Source organism: Dermacentor andersoni, unplaced genomic scaffold (assembly GCF_023375885.2).
Source record: "Dermacentor andersoni unplaced genomic scaffold, qqDerAnde1_hic_scaffold ctg00000039.1, whole genome shotgun sequence".
Taxonomy (NCBI): Eukaryota; Metazoa; Arthropoda; class Arachnida; order Ixodida; family Ixodidae; genus Dermacentor; species Dermacentor andersoni.
Window position 1 is genome coordinate 22,201,331 of NW_027314752.1, and position 17,076 is coordinate 22,218,406.

Below are 17,076 nucleotides of genomic sequence, written 5' to 3' on the forward strand. Positions count from 1 at the left end.
CAAATGGTACAGAGGGAGCCCAATACGGCTTCCTTGAAAGAAAAGGCTGGCTGTTGAAAAAAAATTTGTCCAGGTCCGAGAATCAAACGTGGGACCGCCGCCTTTTCAGGACAGCCACTGTACCATATGAGGTACCTGGCGGCTAGCACATAGCAGGGCGAAGTTGAATTTCTAACAACTGGAAGCAAAGGCACGAAATTGAAGGAGTATTTTTGTGGCAATCGGCAAGGTAGAGAGTAGGAAATTAATTGAGGGAGAATCATACCTCCACCACTTCGCAGTACTTGGCACAAAGGAAATACATACGGCTTCTTTCAAAGAAAAGCCTCGCAAATGAATTAAAATTTTTCCTGGTACTGGACTCGAAGCCGGGATCACCGCCTTTCCGGGGCACCGCTGTACAATATCAGCTAACCAGGCAGCTGGGAAAAAGCAGGGCGAAGGCAAATTTCTCAAAGCTAGGGCTAGGGTCTTACGGAATGCTTAGCGGGAAGCCCGCAAAGTAGAAGGTAGAAGTTTCTTCACGAAAAATCATAACGCCACACGTTCTTTGGAATTGGTACAAAGGAAAGCCATACGGGTTTCCTGAAGTAAAATACTCGCATTTCAAGGAAAATTCGTCCAGGCCCGGGACTCGAAGCAGCGACAACCGCTTTTAGGGGCAGCCGCTCTTTCATAAAAGTACTCTGGTGGCTAGCAGATAGCAGGGCGAAGTCGAATTTGTCTACAACTTCAATCAAAGGCGAGAGTCTGACAGAATAGTCATCCGGAAGCCATCAAGCTAGGGAGTAGCAGTTTTTTTAATGAAAACTCAGGCCTCAACCAGTTCGTAGCAAATGGTACAAGGGAAACACATACGGTTTCCTTGAAAGTACGGCCTCTTAGTTGAAGAAAAATTCATCCTGTTCCAGGACTCGAAGCCGGGACCACAGCCTTTCCGGGTCAGCCGCTTTACAATATGTGCTACCCAGGCGGGAGCAGATAGCAGGGCGAAGAAGAATTTCTCAATAACTTGAAGCGAAGACAAGAGTGTGACTGATTGGTTATCGGGAAGCGCGACATGTACACACCAGCATTTCTTTAAGGAAAAATCAGAACTTCACCCGTTCGTAACAATTGGTACTAAGGAAACCCATACGGGTTCCTTGAAAGAAAAACCTCACAAATAAATAAATATTCGTCCAGGTGCGGGACTCCAAGCCAGCAACACCGCTTTTCCGGGGAAGACGCTGTACGATATGAGCTAACGAGGCCGCTAGTAGATAACAGGACGTGGTTGAATTTGTCAACTCGAAACTAAGGCGACCGTTCTTAGAAAAAATCACACCTCCACCCCTTCGTAGCAATTGGTCCAAAGGAAACCCATACGGCTTTCTTGGAAGAAAAGCCTCGAAATTGAAGAAAAATTCCACCAGGTCCGGGACTCGAAGCAGCGACAACCGCTTTTCGGGGCTGCCGCTGTATCATATGAAGTACTCTGGCGGCTTGCAGATAGCAGGGCAAACTCGAACTTGTCAACAACTTGAATCAAAGACCAGAGTTTGAGGGGATGATTATCCGGAAACCAGCAAGTTAGAGTGGCAGTTTTCAGGTAAAAATAATACCTCCATGAGTTCTTAGCAAATGGTACAAAGGAAATGCATACGAGTTTCTTGAAAGAAACGAATCGCAGTTAAAGAAAAATTCGTCCAGGTCAGGGACTCGAAGCCGCGGCCACCGCCTTTGCGGGATAGCCGCTTTACCATAGAAGCTACGCGGGCGGCTAGCAGATAGCAAGGCGTAGTGAAATTTCTAAAAACTCGAAACAAAGGCGAGAGTCTTACAGAACAGTTCTCCGAAAACCCGCAAGGTAGAGAGTAGCACTTTTTTCAGAAGAAATCAGACCAACACCCGTTCACAGCAATTGGTACAAATTAAACTCATATGGATTCCTTGAAAGAAAAGACTCGCAGTTGAAGAAAAATTGGTCCAGGTCCGGGTCCCGAAGCCGGGACCACCGCCTTTTCGTGGTAGCCGCTCTACCATTTGACTTTCGCAGGCGGCTAGCAGATTGCATAGCCTAGTCGAATTTCTAACAACTGGAAGCGAAGACATAAGATTGACGGAATATTTCTGTGGAAACCCGTAAGGTAGAGAGCAGAAAAATTATTGAGGGAAAATCATACTTCCACGTATTCGTTGTAATTGGCACAAAGGAAATCCATACGGCTTCCTTGAAAGAAAAGCCTCGCAATTCAAAAAATATTGGCCAGATCCACGGACCGAACCCGGGACCACCGCCGTTCCGGCACAGCCGGTTTACCATCTGAGCTAGCCTGACGGCTAGTAGTTAGCAGCGAGAAGTCGAACTTTTAACAACTCGAAGCAATGTTAGATTTCCGGGACAGTTATGCGGAAAGCCGCTACGTACGGAGTAGGAAGTATTTTTGGAAAATCACACCTCCGCCCATTTGTAGCAATTGCTACAAAGGGCCTCTCCTGGTCTGCCGCTTTACCATATGTGCTACCCGGGCGGGAGCAGATAGCAGGCCAAAGTCGAATTTGTCATCAGTTCTAAGGAAAGCGAAAGTCTGATGGAATTATTATCGGGAAGCCCGCAGGGAAGAGAGTAGCACTTGTTTAGGGAAGATTTAACTTCCACCCTTTCGTAGCAATTGGTAAACAGAAACTCATACGGGTTCTTTGAAAGAATAGCCTCTTAGTTGAAGAGAAATTCTTCCAGGTCCGGGACTCGAAGCAGCGACAACTGCTTTTCGGTGCAGCCACTGTTCCGTAAAAAGTACTCTGGTGGCTAGCAGATAGCAGGGCGAAATCGAATTTGTCAAATCAAAACAAAGGTGACAGTCTGACGCAATAGTTATCAGGAAGCCAGAAATGTAGAGAGTAGCAGATTCTGAAAAAAAATCAGAGCTCCACCCCTTCGTAGCAACTGCTCCAAACGAAACCCATAAGGCTTCCTTTAAAGAAAAGCCTGGCAGTTGAAAAATTCGTCCAGGTACGGGACTCGAAGCAACGACAACCGCTTTTTGGGGCAGCCGAGAATCCATATGAAGTACTCTGGCGGCTAGCGGATAGCAGGGCGAACTCGAACACGTCAACAACTCGAATCATAGGCGAGAATCTGACGGAATGATTATGCGGAAGACAGCAATTTAGAGTAGCAGTTTTAGGGAAAACACCAACCTCCACCAGTTTTGAGCAAATGGTACAAAGAAAATGCATATGTGTTTCTTGAATGAAAAGGCTCGCAGTTGAAGAAAAATTCGTCCAGATCCGGGCCTCGAAGTCGGGACCACCGCCTTTTCCTGGCGGCCGCTCTATCATTTGAGTTACCAAGAGGCTAGCAGATAGCAAGGCATAGTCGAATTTCCCAAGAAATCGAAACATTGCCGAGAGTCTGACGGAATGGTTACCGCGAAGCCCGCAAGGTAGAGAGTAGCAGTTCTTTAGGGAAACTCCGACCTGCACCAGTTTGTAACCAATGGTACAAAGAAAACCCATGGGGGTTGCTTTAAAGAAAGACTATAAGTTGAAAAATTCGTCCAGGTCCGAGACTCGAAGCCGGGACCACCGCCTTTTCGGGAAACCACTGTACCTTATAAGCTACCGAGGCGGCTAATAGATAGGAAGGCGTAGTCGAATTTCTCAATAACTCAAAGCAAAGGCGAGAGTGACGGAATAGTTATTGGCAAGCCTGAAATGTAGACAGTAGCACTTAAGACAAAATCAGAAATCCACCGGTTCGTAGCAATTGATACTAAGGCAACCCATACGGGTTCATTGAAAGAAAAGCCTCAAAAATAAATAAACATTCGTCCAGGTGCGGGCCTCGAAGCAAGGACCACCGCCTTTCTGATGCAGCCACCGCATTATATGAGCTAACCAGGCGGCTAGCAGATAGCAGGGCGTAGTCGAAATTGTCAACTCGAAACAAATGCTTGAGTCTGACGGCATAGTTATCCGTAAGCCGGCAAGTGAGAGAGTAGCAGTTTTTAAGGAAAAATCAGACCTCCACCTGTTCGTAACAATTAGCACAAAGAAAACCCGCTTGGGTTCCTTGAAAGCAAAGCCTCGCACATGAATAAAAATTCGTCCACGTCCCGTAATCGAAGCCAGGACCAACGCCTTTCCGGTGCCGCCGCTGTACCATATGACCTAACCAGGCGGCTAGCAGATAGCAGTCAGTCAAATGTCTAACAACTGAAAGCATGGACGAGAGTCTGACGGAATACTTATCGGTAACACCGCAAGTTACAGAGTAGCAGTTACATAAGAAAAATCAGAACTACACCCATTCGTAGCAATTACTACAAAGCAAACCCATATGGTTTCCTTGAAAGAAGAGTCTTGAATATGAATAAAAATTCGTCCAGGTCTGGGAATCGAAGCCGGGACCACCGCCTTTCTTAGGCACCGCTGTACCTTATGAGCTGAGCAGGCGGCTAATCAGATAGCAGGGCGTGGTGCATATTCTAACAACTCGAAACAAAGGCGAGAGTCTGACGGAATAGTTATCGGAAAGCCCGCACGGTAGAGAGTAGCAGTTTTTTAAGGACAACCCGGGCCTCCAACCGTTCGTAGTTTAATGAAGAAGAAGAGCACAAGGACATGGCCAGCCAGATGATCTGTTCCGTGGCTGCAGTGGAACAAGTGGGCCAACCGGATCGCCAGTGCTTAGCACGAGCGTGAGCCGTTCGGACAACCAGCTGTTCCTGCTCTGCGTGACCTTCCTTCTCGATTACGAACAGACGCTGCCAACTGAACTGTTGAAACACTCCATTACAATTGGGGGAAGGTGCGGAGTGTTCAAGAACATCTACACCCTGGAACTCCGGTCTGGTACTGTGCCTCCCGTCATGCCTGACTCTCCCCAACCGCCGTCGCCGCCACCCTCCGTTGCCTTCTCTGGCGCTGTCCCGCAACGCCATTCAGCGGTTTTCAGCGGTATGGATGAGCAGGACGTCAATGACTGGTTATATATATAAGAACGGGTGAGTTTGCACAATCAATGGGACGATGCCGCCACGTTAAATGCCGTCATCTTCTACCTTGCGCGAGGGGCTCACCTGGGGTTTAAAAATCAGGAAACCGACTTTCAGTCCTGGTCCGCGTTCAAGGCCAGTTTCGCTGAAGTTTTCAGTCGCCTCGCCGTCCACAAGGTGCGCGCCTCGCAGTAGTTACGAGAGCGAGCACAACAACCCGGTGAAACATTCACCTGTTATATCGAAGAGGTTCTCAACCTGTGCAAACGTTTGGATGTTTGTATGCCCGAAAATGAGAAATTGAAGCACATTTTGAAGGGCATCGCCGATGACATTTTTCAAATGTTGATCGCCAAGAGTCCGCACACCGTAACAGTGCTCATAAACTTGTGCCAAAGCTACGACGAGTTGAGGAGGTAGCGCGATTTGACCAGGCCCTCCTCAGTGGCTGACGTGGCCCTCTCTTCCATGACCGTCTTCCCTGAACAGCCCCCCCCCCCCCTGCTCACACAAATCCAAGCTTTCGTGCCGGAGGAAATTGCACGCCATCTCTCTCTTCGCTGCCCTTGGCTGAGCTACCCCAACAGCAGCCGTTGACGTTACAGCCTCCTACACAGCTCGCCCCTACGCTCCGGCGGGTTATTGAAGAGCAAGTTGCTGAGGCTCTACCTATGCAGCAGCAGTAGTACCCTGTCGCCGCACCACTTACTTACGCATCCGTCGTCGCCGCGCGGCCTCAAGTTGCTGAGGCTCTACGAATGCCGCATCAGCTGTACCCTGGCGCCACGCCGCCTACTTACGCATCCGTCGCCGCGCAGCCTCCTCGTCAGCCACTCGTTGTGCTGACGAGGCTAACCATCCGCGGCCGCTACCACCAGTTCGTCATCCCGTTCATCAACCTGCTCCTGCGTTTGCTAATACTTGACGCACACAAGACAACAGGCCCATATGTTATGCCTGCGGTATTCCCGTCCAGGTTGCATGACTCAGCCGCCGCCGCATGCTGCACTCTGGTGGGTTGGTGCAGTCGCCTCCCTACGCCAACGTGCAACTTTTTCAAGAGACATATTTTAGTCGGCAGTCGAACAGGCCACCAGCCGAGCGCCCGGTCCTTACACGTCGTTGGCCTTCCGCGCGTCGCCGCTCGTTATCCCCCATGCGTCGCAGCCCTTCACCCAGCCAAGAGGAAAACTAAGCGCCGCAGTTCAGGAGGCAAGAACTGCGTCGCCATCGATCTGTACAAATCCTCCATTCTCGCTTTCGAACGTTGTCGACCTTACTGTTGACGGCGTCCCTACCGTTGCGCTAATTGATTCTGGAACAGCCATGTCTGTCCTAAACGAACGCCTCTCTCGCGCCTTACGGAAAGTTACGACGCCACTTTCTGAGTTTTCTCTTCGCACAGCAAGGCCCCAGCCAGTTCAGCCTTCGGCAGCATGCACAACTAGAGTTGTTATTCAGGGCGTTCTCTATATTGTGGAGTTTGTGGTTCTTCAGTCCTACTCTCACGACGTGATACTTGGGTGGGACTTTCTTTCGCGAAATAACGCAGTCATCAATTGTGCACGTGCTGAAGTTGAATTATCGCCTTTGTGTAACGTACCCCTCGGTGGTGCCGCTTTTCTTCCCGCTAAGCTAGTCCTTCGGGAAGACATCGCCATGCGGCCGTACTCGTCTGCCGTTGTTCCCGTCTTCTGTGGCGCTGTCTCCGAAGGCACTGTCCCCTTCACTCCTTCGGAACTCTTCATAACCCGCAAAGATGTTACCCTCCCTTTTGCCATGCTTGACATTTCAGCTGGTCTCAGCGCCATCGTTGTCTGTAATCCGCTTCCTACAGCCCTGACGGCTCTTTGCGGTGAAGCACATAGCCATGTTCAGCCTCTTTATGACATGTTTATAACCGACGTGCCAGATGCTTCGTATACAGAGCTCACTGACTTCTGTGCACTTTCCACTTCTGCTACGCCATCACCTGACTTATTCACACCTTTCATTGCCGATGACCTTACTTCCGAGCAGCACTCCCAGCTTCTTCACCTGCTTGCCCAGTTCCGCTCTTCTTTTGATGTCGCTCAGCCTACTCTGGGTCGCACGTCAACCGTGAGCGACCACATCGGCACTGGCTTCAACGCGTCATTGTGGCAGCGCCCGTACCACGTACGCACCAAGGAACGTCAGGTGATCAGTGAGCACGTGGACGAAATGCTTCAGCGTGGCGTCATTCGACCTTCCAAGAGCCCGTGGGCATCACCGGTGGTTCTCGTCACAAAAAAGATGGTTCTATTCGGTTGTACCCCGATTATCGCCGTCCTAATAAGATAACGCGAGAAGACGTCTACACTCTTCGACGCATTGACGAAGCTCTGGAGAGCTTGCAAGGCGCTGAATTTTTTTCTTCGTTGAATATACGTTCGGGCTACTGGCAGGTCCCGATGTCAGTATTTGATCGCCCTAAACTGCATTCATTACTCCGGATGGTTTATACAGATTTAACAGATTATACAGATTTACAGATATATACAGATTTAACAGATACAGATTACAGATACAGATTATACAGATTTAACAGATTATAATTATACAGATTTAATGTGATGCCATTTGGCTTATGCAATGCGCCTGCTACGTTTGAACGAATGATGCACAATATCTTGCACGGTCTAAAATGGAGCACGTGTTTGTCTTACCTCGGCGACATCGTTGTGTTCGCCCCTGATTTCAGCACGCATCTTCGCCTTAGGCGAGTGTTGACGTGCTTGACCAACGCAGGCCTGCAACTGAACCTGAATGAGTACCAGTTAGCCGTGCGCAAGGTCATGATTCTAGGTCACGTCATATCACAAGGCGGCATTTGCCCCGACCCATCAAAACTTCGCGCTGTGACAGAGTTTCCGAAACCTAAGACACTATAGAACTCCGCGCCTTCATCAACCTCTGTTCTTACTTCAGACGCTTTCTTCGGAATTTTGCCTCAATTATATCACCTTTCACACAATTCCTAAGTGGCGCCAACTACCTAGCCGCCTGGTCTCCTGCTTGCGACACCGCGTTCGGGACCTCACGCTGTCTCCTACGTCTCCGCCTATACTGCGACACCACGACCCCACCACCCCGACTGAAGTGCATTCCGATGCCAGTGGGCCTTGGCGCTGTCCTTGCGATGCGCAAGCCTGGCTACTCCGAGTACGTCGTTGTTTACGCCAGTCGTGCGCTGACCAAATCAGAATGCAATTACAGCGTCACAGAAAAAAAAAAGTGCTTGGCCATCGTTTGAGCACTCAGGAAGTTTCGCCCTTATTCATATGGCAGGCCTTTACATGTCGTTACTGACCACCACGCCCTTTGTTCATTATCCTCTTTAAAACACCCGTCTGGACGCCTTGCCCACTGGGCTCAGCGCATTCAAGAATACGACATACCCGTCATCTACCGCTCGGGTCGCAAGCACACTGACGCTGACGCTCTGTCCCGCTCCCCGCTGCCAGCCGACACGGCCTCCCTCTCCACCATTGAAGCGGTATACTCGGTCGACATCGGCACCTGCGCATCAGAACAGCGCAAAGATCCGTGCGTGGCATCTCTTCTGGATCTTCTTTCTGGCTCGCGGGCATCTCCCATCTCCCGCTCCCTTCGTCGGCAGGCTGCCCACTTTGCTGTCCGACATAACCTCTTCTATCGACGCAGCTACCAGCGCGATGGTCGCAAGTGGCCCCTGGTTATCCCTAAGACTTTGCGTTCCGACATGTGCGCGTCTTTCCATACTGACCCACAATGTGCACGCGCAGGCATATTGAAGACGTATGACCGCCTGCGGCAACGTTACTACTGGCGAGGAATGTTTACTTTTGTCCAAAAGTTTGTACGCTCGTGCCCGCAATGCCAACGCCGCAAATCTCCGCCTCGTGCAGCCCATGGTGTATAAAAGCCGCTTCCGTGCCCTGCTCGTGCCTTCGTCCGTGTGGGAATTGACCTGTACGGGCCGCTACTGCTAACACCCGCTGGCAAGCGATGGATTATTGTCGCAGTTCATCACCTTACACGCTTTGCTGAAACCGCTGCTAAACCTGTAGCAGCCGCTAGTGATGTTGCATCCTTTCTGCTCCATCGTTTCATTCTTCGTCATGGCCCAGCTCGGGAGCTGCTGAGTGATAGAGGCCGCGTGTTTTTGTCGCAGGTGGTTGAAGCACTGCTTGCTCAATGCAGCATAGTTCACCGGACCACCACGACGTACCATCCTCAAACTAACTGGCTTACGGAGCGTTACAATCGCACCCTAGTTAATATGCTCGCCAAGTACGTTTTATCGGAGCATACAAACTGGTACATTATCTTCCCAGTTGTCACGTACGCATATAATACGGCTACACAAAGTATTACAGGATTTTCTCCATACTTTCTTCTGTACGGTCGCGATCCTTCCCATACCATCGTTACCGTTTTGTCTTACACACCAGAAGCGTCAGAGTGTGCTCCCGTTTCAGCCGTCGCCCGATACGCCGAGGAATGCCGTCAATTAGGCCGAAAGTTCACCTCCGCTGACCCACAACGACAAAAAGCCAATTGTGATGGCGACACTACAAATCCGAACTTCGCTCACGGCACACTTGTCTTGTTGTCCATGCCTGCTACCACGCCTGGACTTTTGACAAAACTTCTCTCGCAGTATGATGGACCATAGCGCATCGTCGAACGCACCTCTCCGGACAACTGTCATAAAGCCACTTACACCGACATCCGACAAGTGCCGCCGTGGACGGAATGTTGTTCACGTGCGCCGCCTGAAACAATTCCATTACCCGCTCGTCTCCAAGTCGTAAGTCACCAGGATGGTTCCGCTTTTGCACCGGGGGTAATTGTAATGAAGAAGAGCACAAGGACAAGGCCAGCCAGATCGTCTGTTCCGTGCCTGCAGTGTAACCAGTGGGCCAGCCGGATCACCAGTGCTTAGCACGAGCGTGAGTCGTTTGGACAACCAGCTGTTCCTGCTCTGCGTGACCTTCCTTCTCGATTACGAACAGACGCTACCAACTGAACTGTTCAAACATTTCATTACAGTAGCAAATGGTGCAAAGGGATCCCATACGGTTTCCTTGAAAGAAAAGCTTCGCAAGCGAATAAAAATTCGTCCAGGTCTGGGACTCGAAGGCGAGACCAGCGCTTTTCCGGGGCACCGCTGTACCATATCAGCTAACCAGGCGGCTAGAGAAAGGCGGGAGTCTGACGGAATAGTTATCGGGAAGAACCCAAGGTAGGCAGTAGCAGTTCATTAAGGAAAAATGAGACCTCCACCCATTCGTCGCAATTGGTACAAAGCAAACCCATACGGTTCCTTTGAAAGAAAAGCCTGGCAACTAAATAAAAATTCGTCCAGGCGCGCTACTCGAAGACGGGACGACCGCCTTTCCAGGGCACCACTGTACCATATGAGCTAATCAAGCGGCAAGCAGATAGCAGGGCGTAGTGAAAGATCCAACAACTCAAAACAAAGGCGAGAATCTGACGGAAACGTTATCGGGAAGCCCGCAAGGTAGAGAGTAGCAGTTCTTTAAGCAAAAATCAGACATCCACCTTTTCGTACCAAGTGGTCCAAAGGAAAACCACACTGGTTCCTTGAAACAAAAGCCTCACAGTTGAAGAAAAATTCGTCTAGGTCAGGGACCCGAATTCGGGACCACCACCTTAATGGTGCAGCCGCTGTACCATATGATATACCCTGGCGGCTAACAGATAGCAGGGCGAAGTTGAATTTATCAACAACTTGAATCAAATTCGAGAGTCTTACGGACAATTTACACGCAAGCCAGCATGTTAGAGAGTAGTAGTTTTTTATGGACAACTCAGAACTCCACCAGTTCGTAGCAAATGTTCAAATGAAGCCCATGCTGGTGCCTTGAAAGAAGACTCGCCGCTGAAGAAAAATTCGTCCAGATGCGGGACTTGAAGGCGGCACCACCGCCTTTTCGGTGCAGCTGCAGTACCAATCAGGCCGCTAGCGGACAGCAGGGCGTAGTCGAAATTGTCAACAACTCGAAACAAAGGTGACAATCCGACGTAATAGTTATCGGGAAGCCCGTAAGGTGGAGAGTGGCAGTTTCTTAAGGAAAAGTCAGACATCGACCCGTTCGTAGCAATTGGTAAAAAGGCAACCCATACCGCTTCCTTGAAAGAAAAGACTGGCAGTTGAAGAAAATTTGTCCAGGTCAGGGATTCAAACCTGGGACCACCAGCTTTACGGCACAGCCGCTGTACCATATGAGGTAACCTGGCGGCTAACAGATAGCAGGGCGATGTCGAATTTGTCAACAACTTGAATCAAAGGCGACAGTCTGACGGAAAAGTTATCCGGAATGCAGCAAGTTAGAGAATAGCAGTTTTTTAAAGAAAACTCAGATCTCCACCACTTCGTAGCAAATGGTACAAAGGAAACCCATGCGGGTTCCTTGAAAGAAAGGGTCGCAGTTGAAGTAAAATTCGTCCAGGTCAGGGACCCGAAGCCGGGACCACCACCTTTCTGGCGCTGCCGGTGCACCATATGAGCTAACGAGGCAGCTAGCAGATAGCAGGGTGTAGTCGAATTTCTCAACCCTAAGCAAAGTCGAGAGTCTGACGGTATAGTTATTAGGAAGCCCGCAAGGTGGGGATTAGCAGTTTTTTGAGGAAGATCAGACCTCCATACATTCGTAGCAATTGGTACAAAGGAAACCCATACGGGTTCCATGAAAGGAAATACTCGTTGTTGAAGAAAACTTCGTCCAGGTCCGGAACTCGAAGCCGGGACCACCGACATTACTTGGCCGCCAGTGTACCATATGAGCTAACCAGGCGGCAAGCAGATAGCAGTTCGTAGTACAATTCCTGCCAACTCGAAAGAAAGGCGAGAGTCTGACTGAATAGTTGTCGGGAAGCCCTCAATGTTGAGAGTAGCAGTTTTGTAAGGAAAAATCAAGCCTCCACCCCTTCGTATCATTTCGGCCAAAGGGAACACATACGGCTTCCTTATAAGAAAAGTCTCGCATTTGAAGAAAAATTCCTCCAGGTCGGCGACTCGAAGGTGGGACCACCGACTTTACGGGGCAGCCAGTGTACCATATGAGGTACCCCGGTGGCTAGCAAATACCACGGCATAGTCATATTTCTAACAACTCGAAGCAAAGGCGAGAGTCTGACAGAATAGTTATGAGGAAGCCCATAAGGTAGAGAGTAGCAGTTTCTTGAGAAAAAATCAGACCTCCAACCGTTCGTAGCAATTGGTACAAAAAAATCCTTAGGGTTTCCTTGATAGAAAAGTCTCGCAAATGACTAAATATTCGTCCAGATCCAGTATTCTAACCAGGGACTACCGCCTTCCCGGTGTACCACTGTACCATATGAGATCACCAGGCGGCTAGCAGGAAGCAGGGTGTGGTGAAATTTCTAACAACTTGAAGCAAAGGCAAAAGTCTGACGGAATAGTTATGGGATGCCCGCAAGGTAGAGAGTACCAGTTTTTAATAAAAATTCAGACCTCCACCAGTTCGTAGCAAATGGTACAAAGGAAACTCATGCGGGTTCCTTGAAAGAAAGGCTCGCAGTTGAAGAAAACTTTGTCCAGGTCAAGGACTCGAAGCCGGGACCACCACCTTTCCGGCGCTGTCGGTGTACCATATGAGCTAACGAGGCAGCTAGCAGATAGCAGAGCGTAGTCGAATATGTCAACTCTAAGCAAAGGCGAGAGTCTGACGGTATAGTTATTAGGAAGCCCGCAATGTAGGGATTAGCAGTTCTTTGGGGGAAAATACGACCTCCTCACGTTTTTAGCATTTGGTACAAATGAAACCCATACAGGTTCTATGAAAGAAAATGCTCGCAATTGAAGAAAAATTCGTCGAGGTCCGGGACTCGAAGCTGCCACCACCGACATTACGGGGCCGCTACTGTACCATATGAGGTACCCTGGCGGCCATCAGATAGCAGGGCGAAATCGAGTTTGTCAAAGACTCCACTCATAAGCAAGAGTCTGAAAGAAAATATTTCCGGAAGCCAGCTAATTAGAGAGTAGCAGTTGTTCAATGAAAACTCACACCTCCACCTGTTCGTAGCAAATGGTACAAAGAAAACCCATGTGGGTTCCTTGAAAGAAAAGACAGTTGAAAATCCCGCCCAGGTCCGGGACACGAAGCCGGGCCCACCGCCTTCTCGGGGCAACCGCTGTACCATAAGGGCTAACCAGGAGGCTAGCAGAGCTCTGGGCGTATTCAAATTTCTAACTCGAAACAAAGACATCAGTCTGACGAAATACTTGTCGGGAAGCCCTGAACGTTGACAGTAGCCGTTTTAAGGATAAATCAGACCTCCAACCATTCGCAGCATTTCGGCCAAAGAAAAGCAATACAGCTTCCTCATAAGAAAATCTTCGCAAATTAATAAAAATTCGTCCATGTCCCGAACTCGAAGGCAGGACCACCACATTTCCGGTGGTGCCACTGTACTATACGAGCTACCCATGCGGCTAGCAAATAGCACGGCGTAGTCAGATTTCTAACAATTCGAAACAAAGGCGAGAGTCTGACGGAATAGTTAAGAGGAAGCCCATAATGTAGGGAGTAGCAGATTCTTAAGGAAAAATAAGACCTCCACCCGTTCATAGCAATTAGTACAAAGAAAATCCATAGAGTTTTCTTGAAAGAAAAGCCTCGCAAATGAGTAAAAATTCGTCCAGATCTGATACTCGAAGCCGGGACCACCGCCTTTCCGGTGCACCGCTACATCATATGAAATAACCAGGCGGCTAGCAGAAAGCAGGGTGTAGTGAAATCTCTAAGAACTCGAAGCAAAGGCGAGAGTCTGACGGAATAGTTATTGGTATGCCCGCAAGGTAGAGAGCACCAGTTTTCAATGAAAATTCAGACCTCCAACGATTAGCAGCATTTCGACCAAAGGAAACCCATACGGCTTCCTTATAAGAAAAGTCTCGCAGTTGAAAAAAAATTCGTTCAGGTCCGGCACTCGATGCTGGGACTACCGACTTAACGGGGCAGCTACTGTACCATATTAGGTACCCTGGCGGCTAGCAGCTAGCAGGGCGAAGTGAAATTTGTCAACAACTTGAATCAAAGGCGAGAGTCTTACGGAAAAGTTATCGGGAAGCCAGCACGTTAGAGAGTAGCAGTTTCTTATATAGACCTCCACGCGTTCGTAGCCACTGGTACAAAGAAAACCCATACGGCTTCCATGAAAGAAAAGCCTCGCTAATGAGTAAAAATTTGTCCAGATCGGTAATCGAAGCCTGGACCACCGCCTTTCCGGGGCACCGCTGTACCAAACCAGCAAACCAGGCGGCTAGCAGATACCAGGGCGTAGTCAAATTTCTAACTCGAAGCAAAGGCGAGAGGCTGACGGAATAGTTGTAGGAAGCTCGCCAGGTAGACAGTAACAGTTTTTAAGGAAAACTCAGACCTCCACCGGTTCGTAGCAAATGCTACAAAGGAAACCAATGTGGCATCCTAGATAGAAAGGACTCGAAAATGAATAAGAATTCGTCCAGGTCTGGTACTCGAAGCCGGGACCGCATCCTTTTCGGGGAATCTCTGTAACATAATGGCTAACCAGGCGGCTAGGAGTAATTTCGATTAACTCAAAACAAAGGCGACAATCTGACGGAATAGTTATCGGGAAGCCCGCTAGGTAGAGAGTGGCAGTTTCGTAAGGACAAGTCAGACCTCGACTCGTTCGTTGCAATTGGTAAAAAAGAAACCCATGCCACTTCCTTGAAAGAAAACACTAGCATTTGAAGAAAATTTGTCCACGTCCGGGATTCAAACTGGGGACCACCAGCTTTACGGCGCAGCCGCTGTGCCATATGAGTTACCCTGGCGGCTACCAGATAGCAGGGCGAAGTCGAATTTGTCAACAACTTTAATCAAAGGCGAGAGTTTGACGGAAAAGTTACCCGGAAGCTATGTGGGGAAACCCATGTGGGTTCCTTGAAAGAAAGGCTCGCAGTTGAAAAAAATTTCACCCAGGTAAGGGACTCGAAGCCGGGACCACCACCTTCTCGGCGCTGCCAGTGTACCATATGAGCTAACCAGGCGGCTAGGAGATAGCAGATAGTAGTCAAGTTTGTAACAGCTCGAAACAAAGGCGAGGGTCTGACGGATTAGTTATCATGAGGCCCGCAATGTTGACAGTAGCAGTTTTTTAAGAAAAAAATTAGACTTCCACTCTTTCGTAACATTTGTTACAAAAGAAACCCATACGGCTTCTTGAAAAAAAAGCCTTGTTGTTGAAGAAAAATTTGTCCAGGTCCGGGACTCAAAGGCGGGACAACCACCACTGCGCAGCCGCTGTACCATTTGAGGTACCCTGGCGGCTACCATATAGTAGGGCGAAGTTGAATTTATCAACAACTTGAATCAAAGGCAAGAGTTTGACGAAAAAGTTATACGGAAGCCAGCATGTTAGAGAGCAGTAGATTTTTAAGGACACCTAAGACCTCCACCAGTTAGTAAGAAATGGTAGAAATGAGACCCTTACGGGTTCCTTGAAAGAAAAGACTCAGTTGAAGGAAAACTGGTGGAGGTCCGGGACTCGATGGCCGGACCACCGGCTTCTCGAGGCAGCCGCTGTATCATATGAGCTAACCAGGCGGCTGGCAAATTGCCGGGCGTAGTCAAATTTTTAACTTGAAACAAAGGCGAGGGTCTGACGGAATAGTTTTTGGGAAGATCTCAACGTTGAGAGTAGCAGTTTTCTAATAAAAAATCAGACCTCCACCCCTTCGTAGCAATTGCGCCAAAGAAAACCATAACGGCTTCCTTATAAGAAAACCCTCGCAGTTGAAGAAAAATTCGTGCAGTTCCCGGAATCGAATCCGGGACCACCAATATTATGGTGCCGCCACTGTACCATATGAGGTACCCTGGCGGCTAGCAGATAGCAGGGTGAAGTCGAATTTGTAAACAACTTGGATCAAAAGCGAGAGTCTCACGGAAAAGTTATCCGCATGCCTGCAAGGCAGAGAGTAGCAGTTTTTATGGAAAACTCAGACCTCCACTAGTTCGTATCAATTGGTACAAAGGAAACGCATACGGGTTCCTTGAAAGAAAAGTATTGGAGTGAAAGAAATTTTTGTCTAGATCCAGGACTCGAAGCCGGGACCACCGCCTTTAAGGAGCAGCTGCAGTACCATATAATCTAATCAGCCCGCTAGCAGAAAACAGGACGTAGTCGAATTTGTCAACAACCCGGAGCAAAGGCGAGATTCTGACAGAATACTTACAGGGAAGCCCGCAAGGTAGAGAGTAGCAGTTTCTGAAGAAAAAATCAGACTTCCACCCTTTCGTGAAATTTGTTCCAAAGGAAAACCATGCGGCTTCATTGAAAATAAGTCTCGCAGTTGAAGAAAATATCGTCCAGGTCGGGTACTCGAAGCCGGAACGACCGCCTTTCTGGGGCAGCCGGTGTGCCATATAAGCTAACCAGGTGGCTAGCAGATAGGAGGGTATAGTCAAATTTCTAAAAACTCGAAGCAAATGCCAGAATCTGACGGAATAGTTATCGGGAGCCCGCCAGGTTGAGAGAAGCAGTTTCTTAAGAAAATATCAGACCACCACCCGTTCGTAGCAATTGGTACAAAGCAAACGCGTACGGGTTATCTTTGCCATCTGAGCTAACCGCTTGGTTAGCTCGGATTTCTTCTAATGCGAAGCTTTTCTCTCTAGGAACCCGTATCAGCTTTCTTTTTACCTATTTATACGAAGGAAAATTCGAAAGTTTCTAACTATCTAGCCCGCGGGCTTGCGCAGACAAATTCCATCAAAATATTTAGTTTGTTTAGAGTTGACAAATTCGACGTCCACCTGCTCTACGCTAGCCGGCCGGTTTCCTCAGATAGCAGAGCTGCGGCGCGGGAAAGGCAGTAGTCCCAGCTTCGAGTACCGGACCGTGCCAAATTTTTCTTCAACTGAGAGGCTCTTTTTTTCTAGAAACCCGTATCAGTTTCCTTTGTACCTATTTCAACGAATGGGTGGATGTCTGATTTTTCAATAAATTATTACTACTTCCTAGCCTGCGCGCTTCAGCAGAACTGTTTCGTCAAACTATCGCCTTTGCTCCG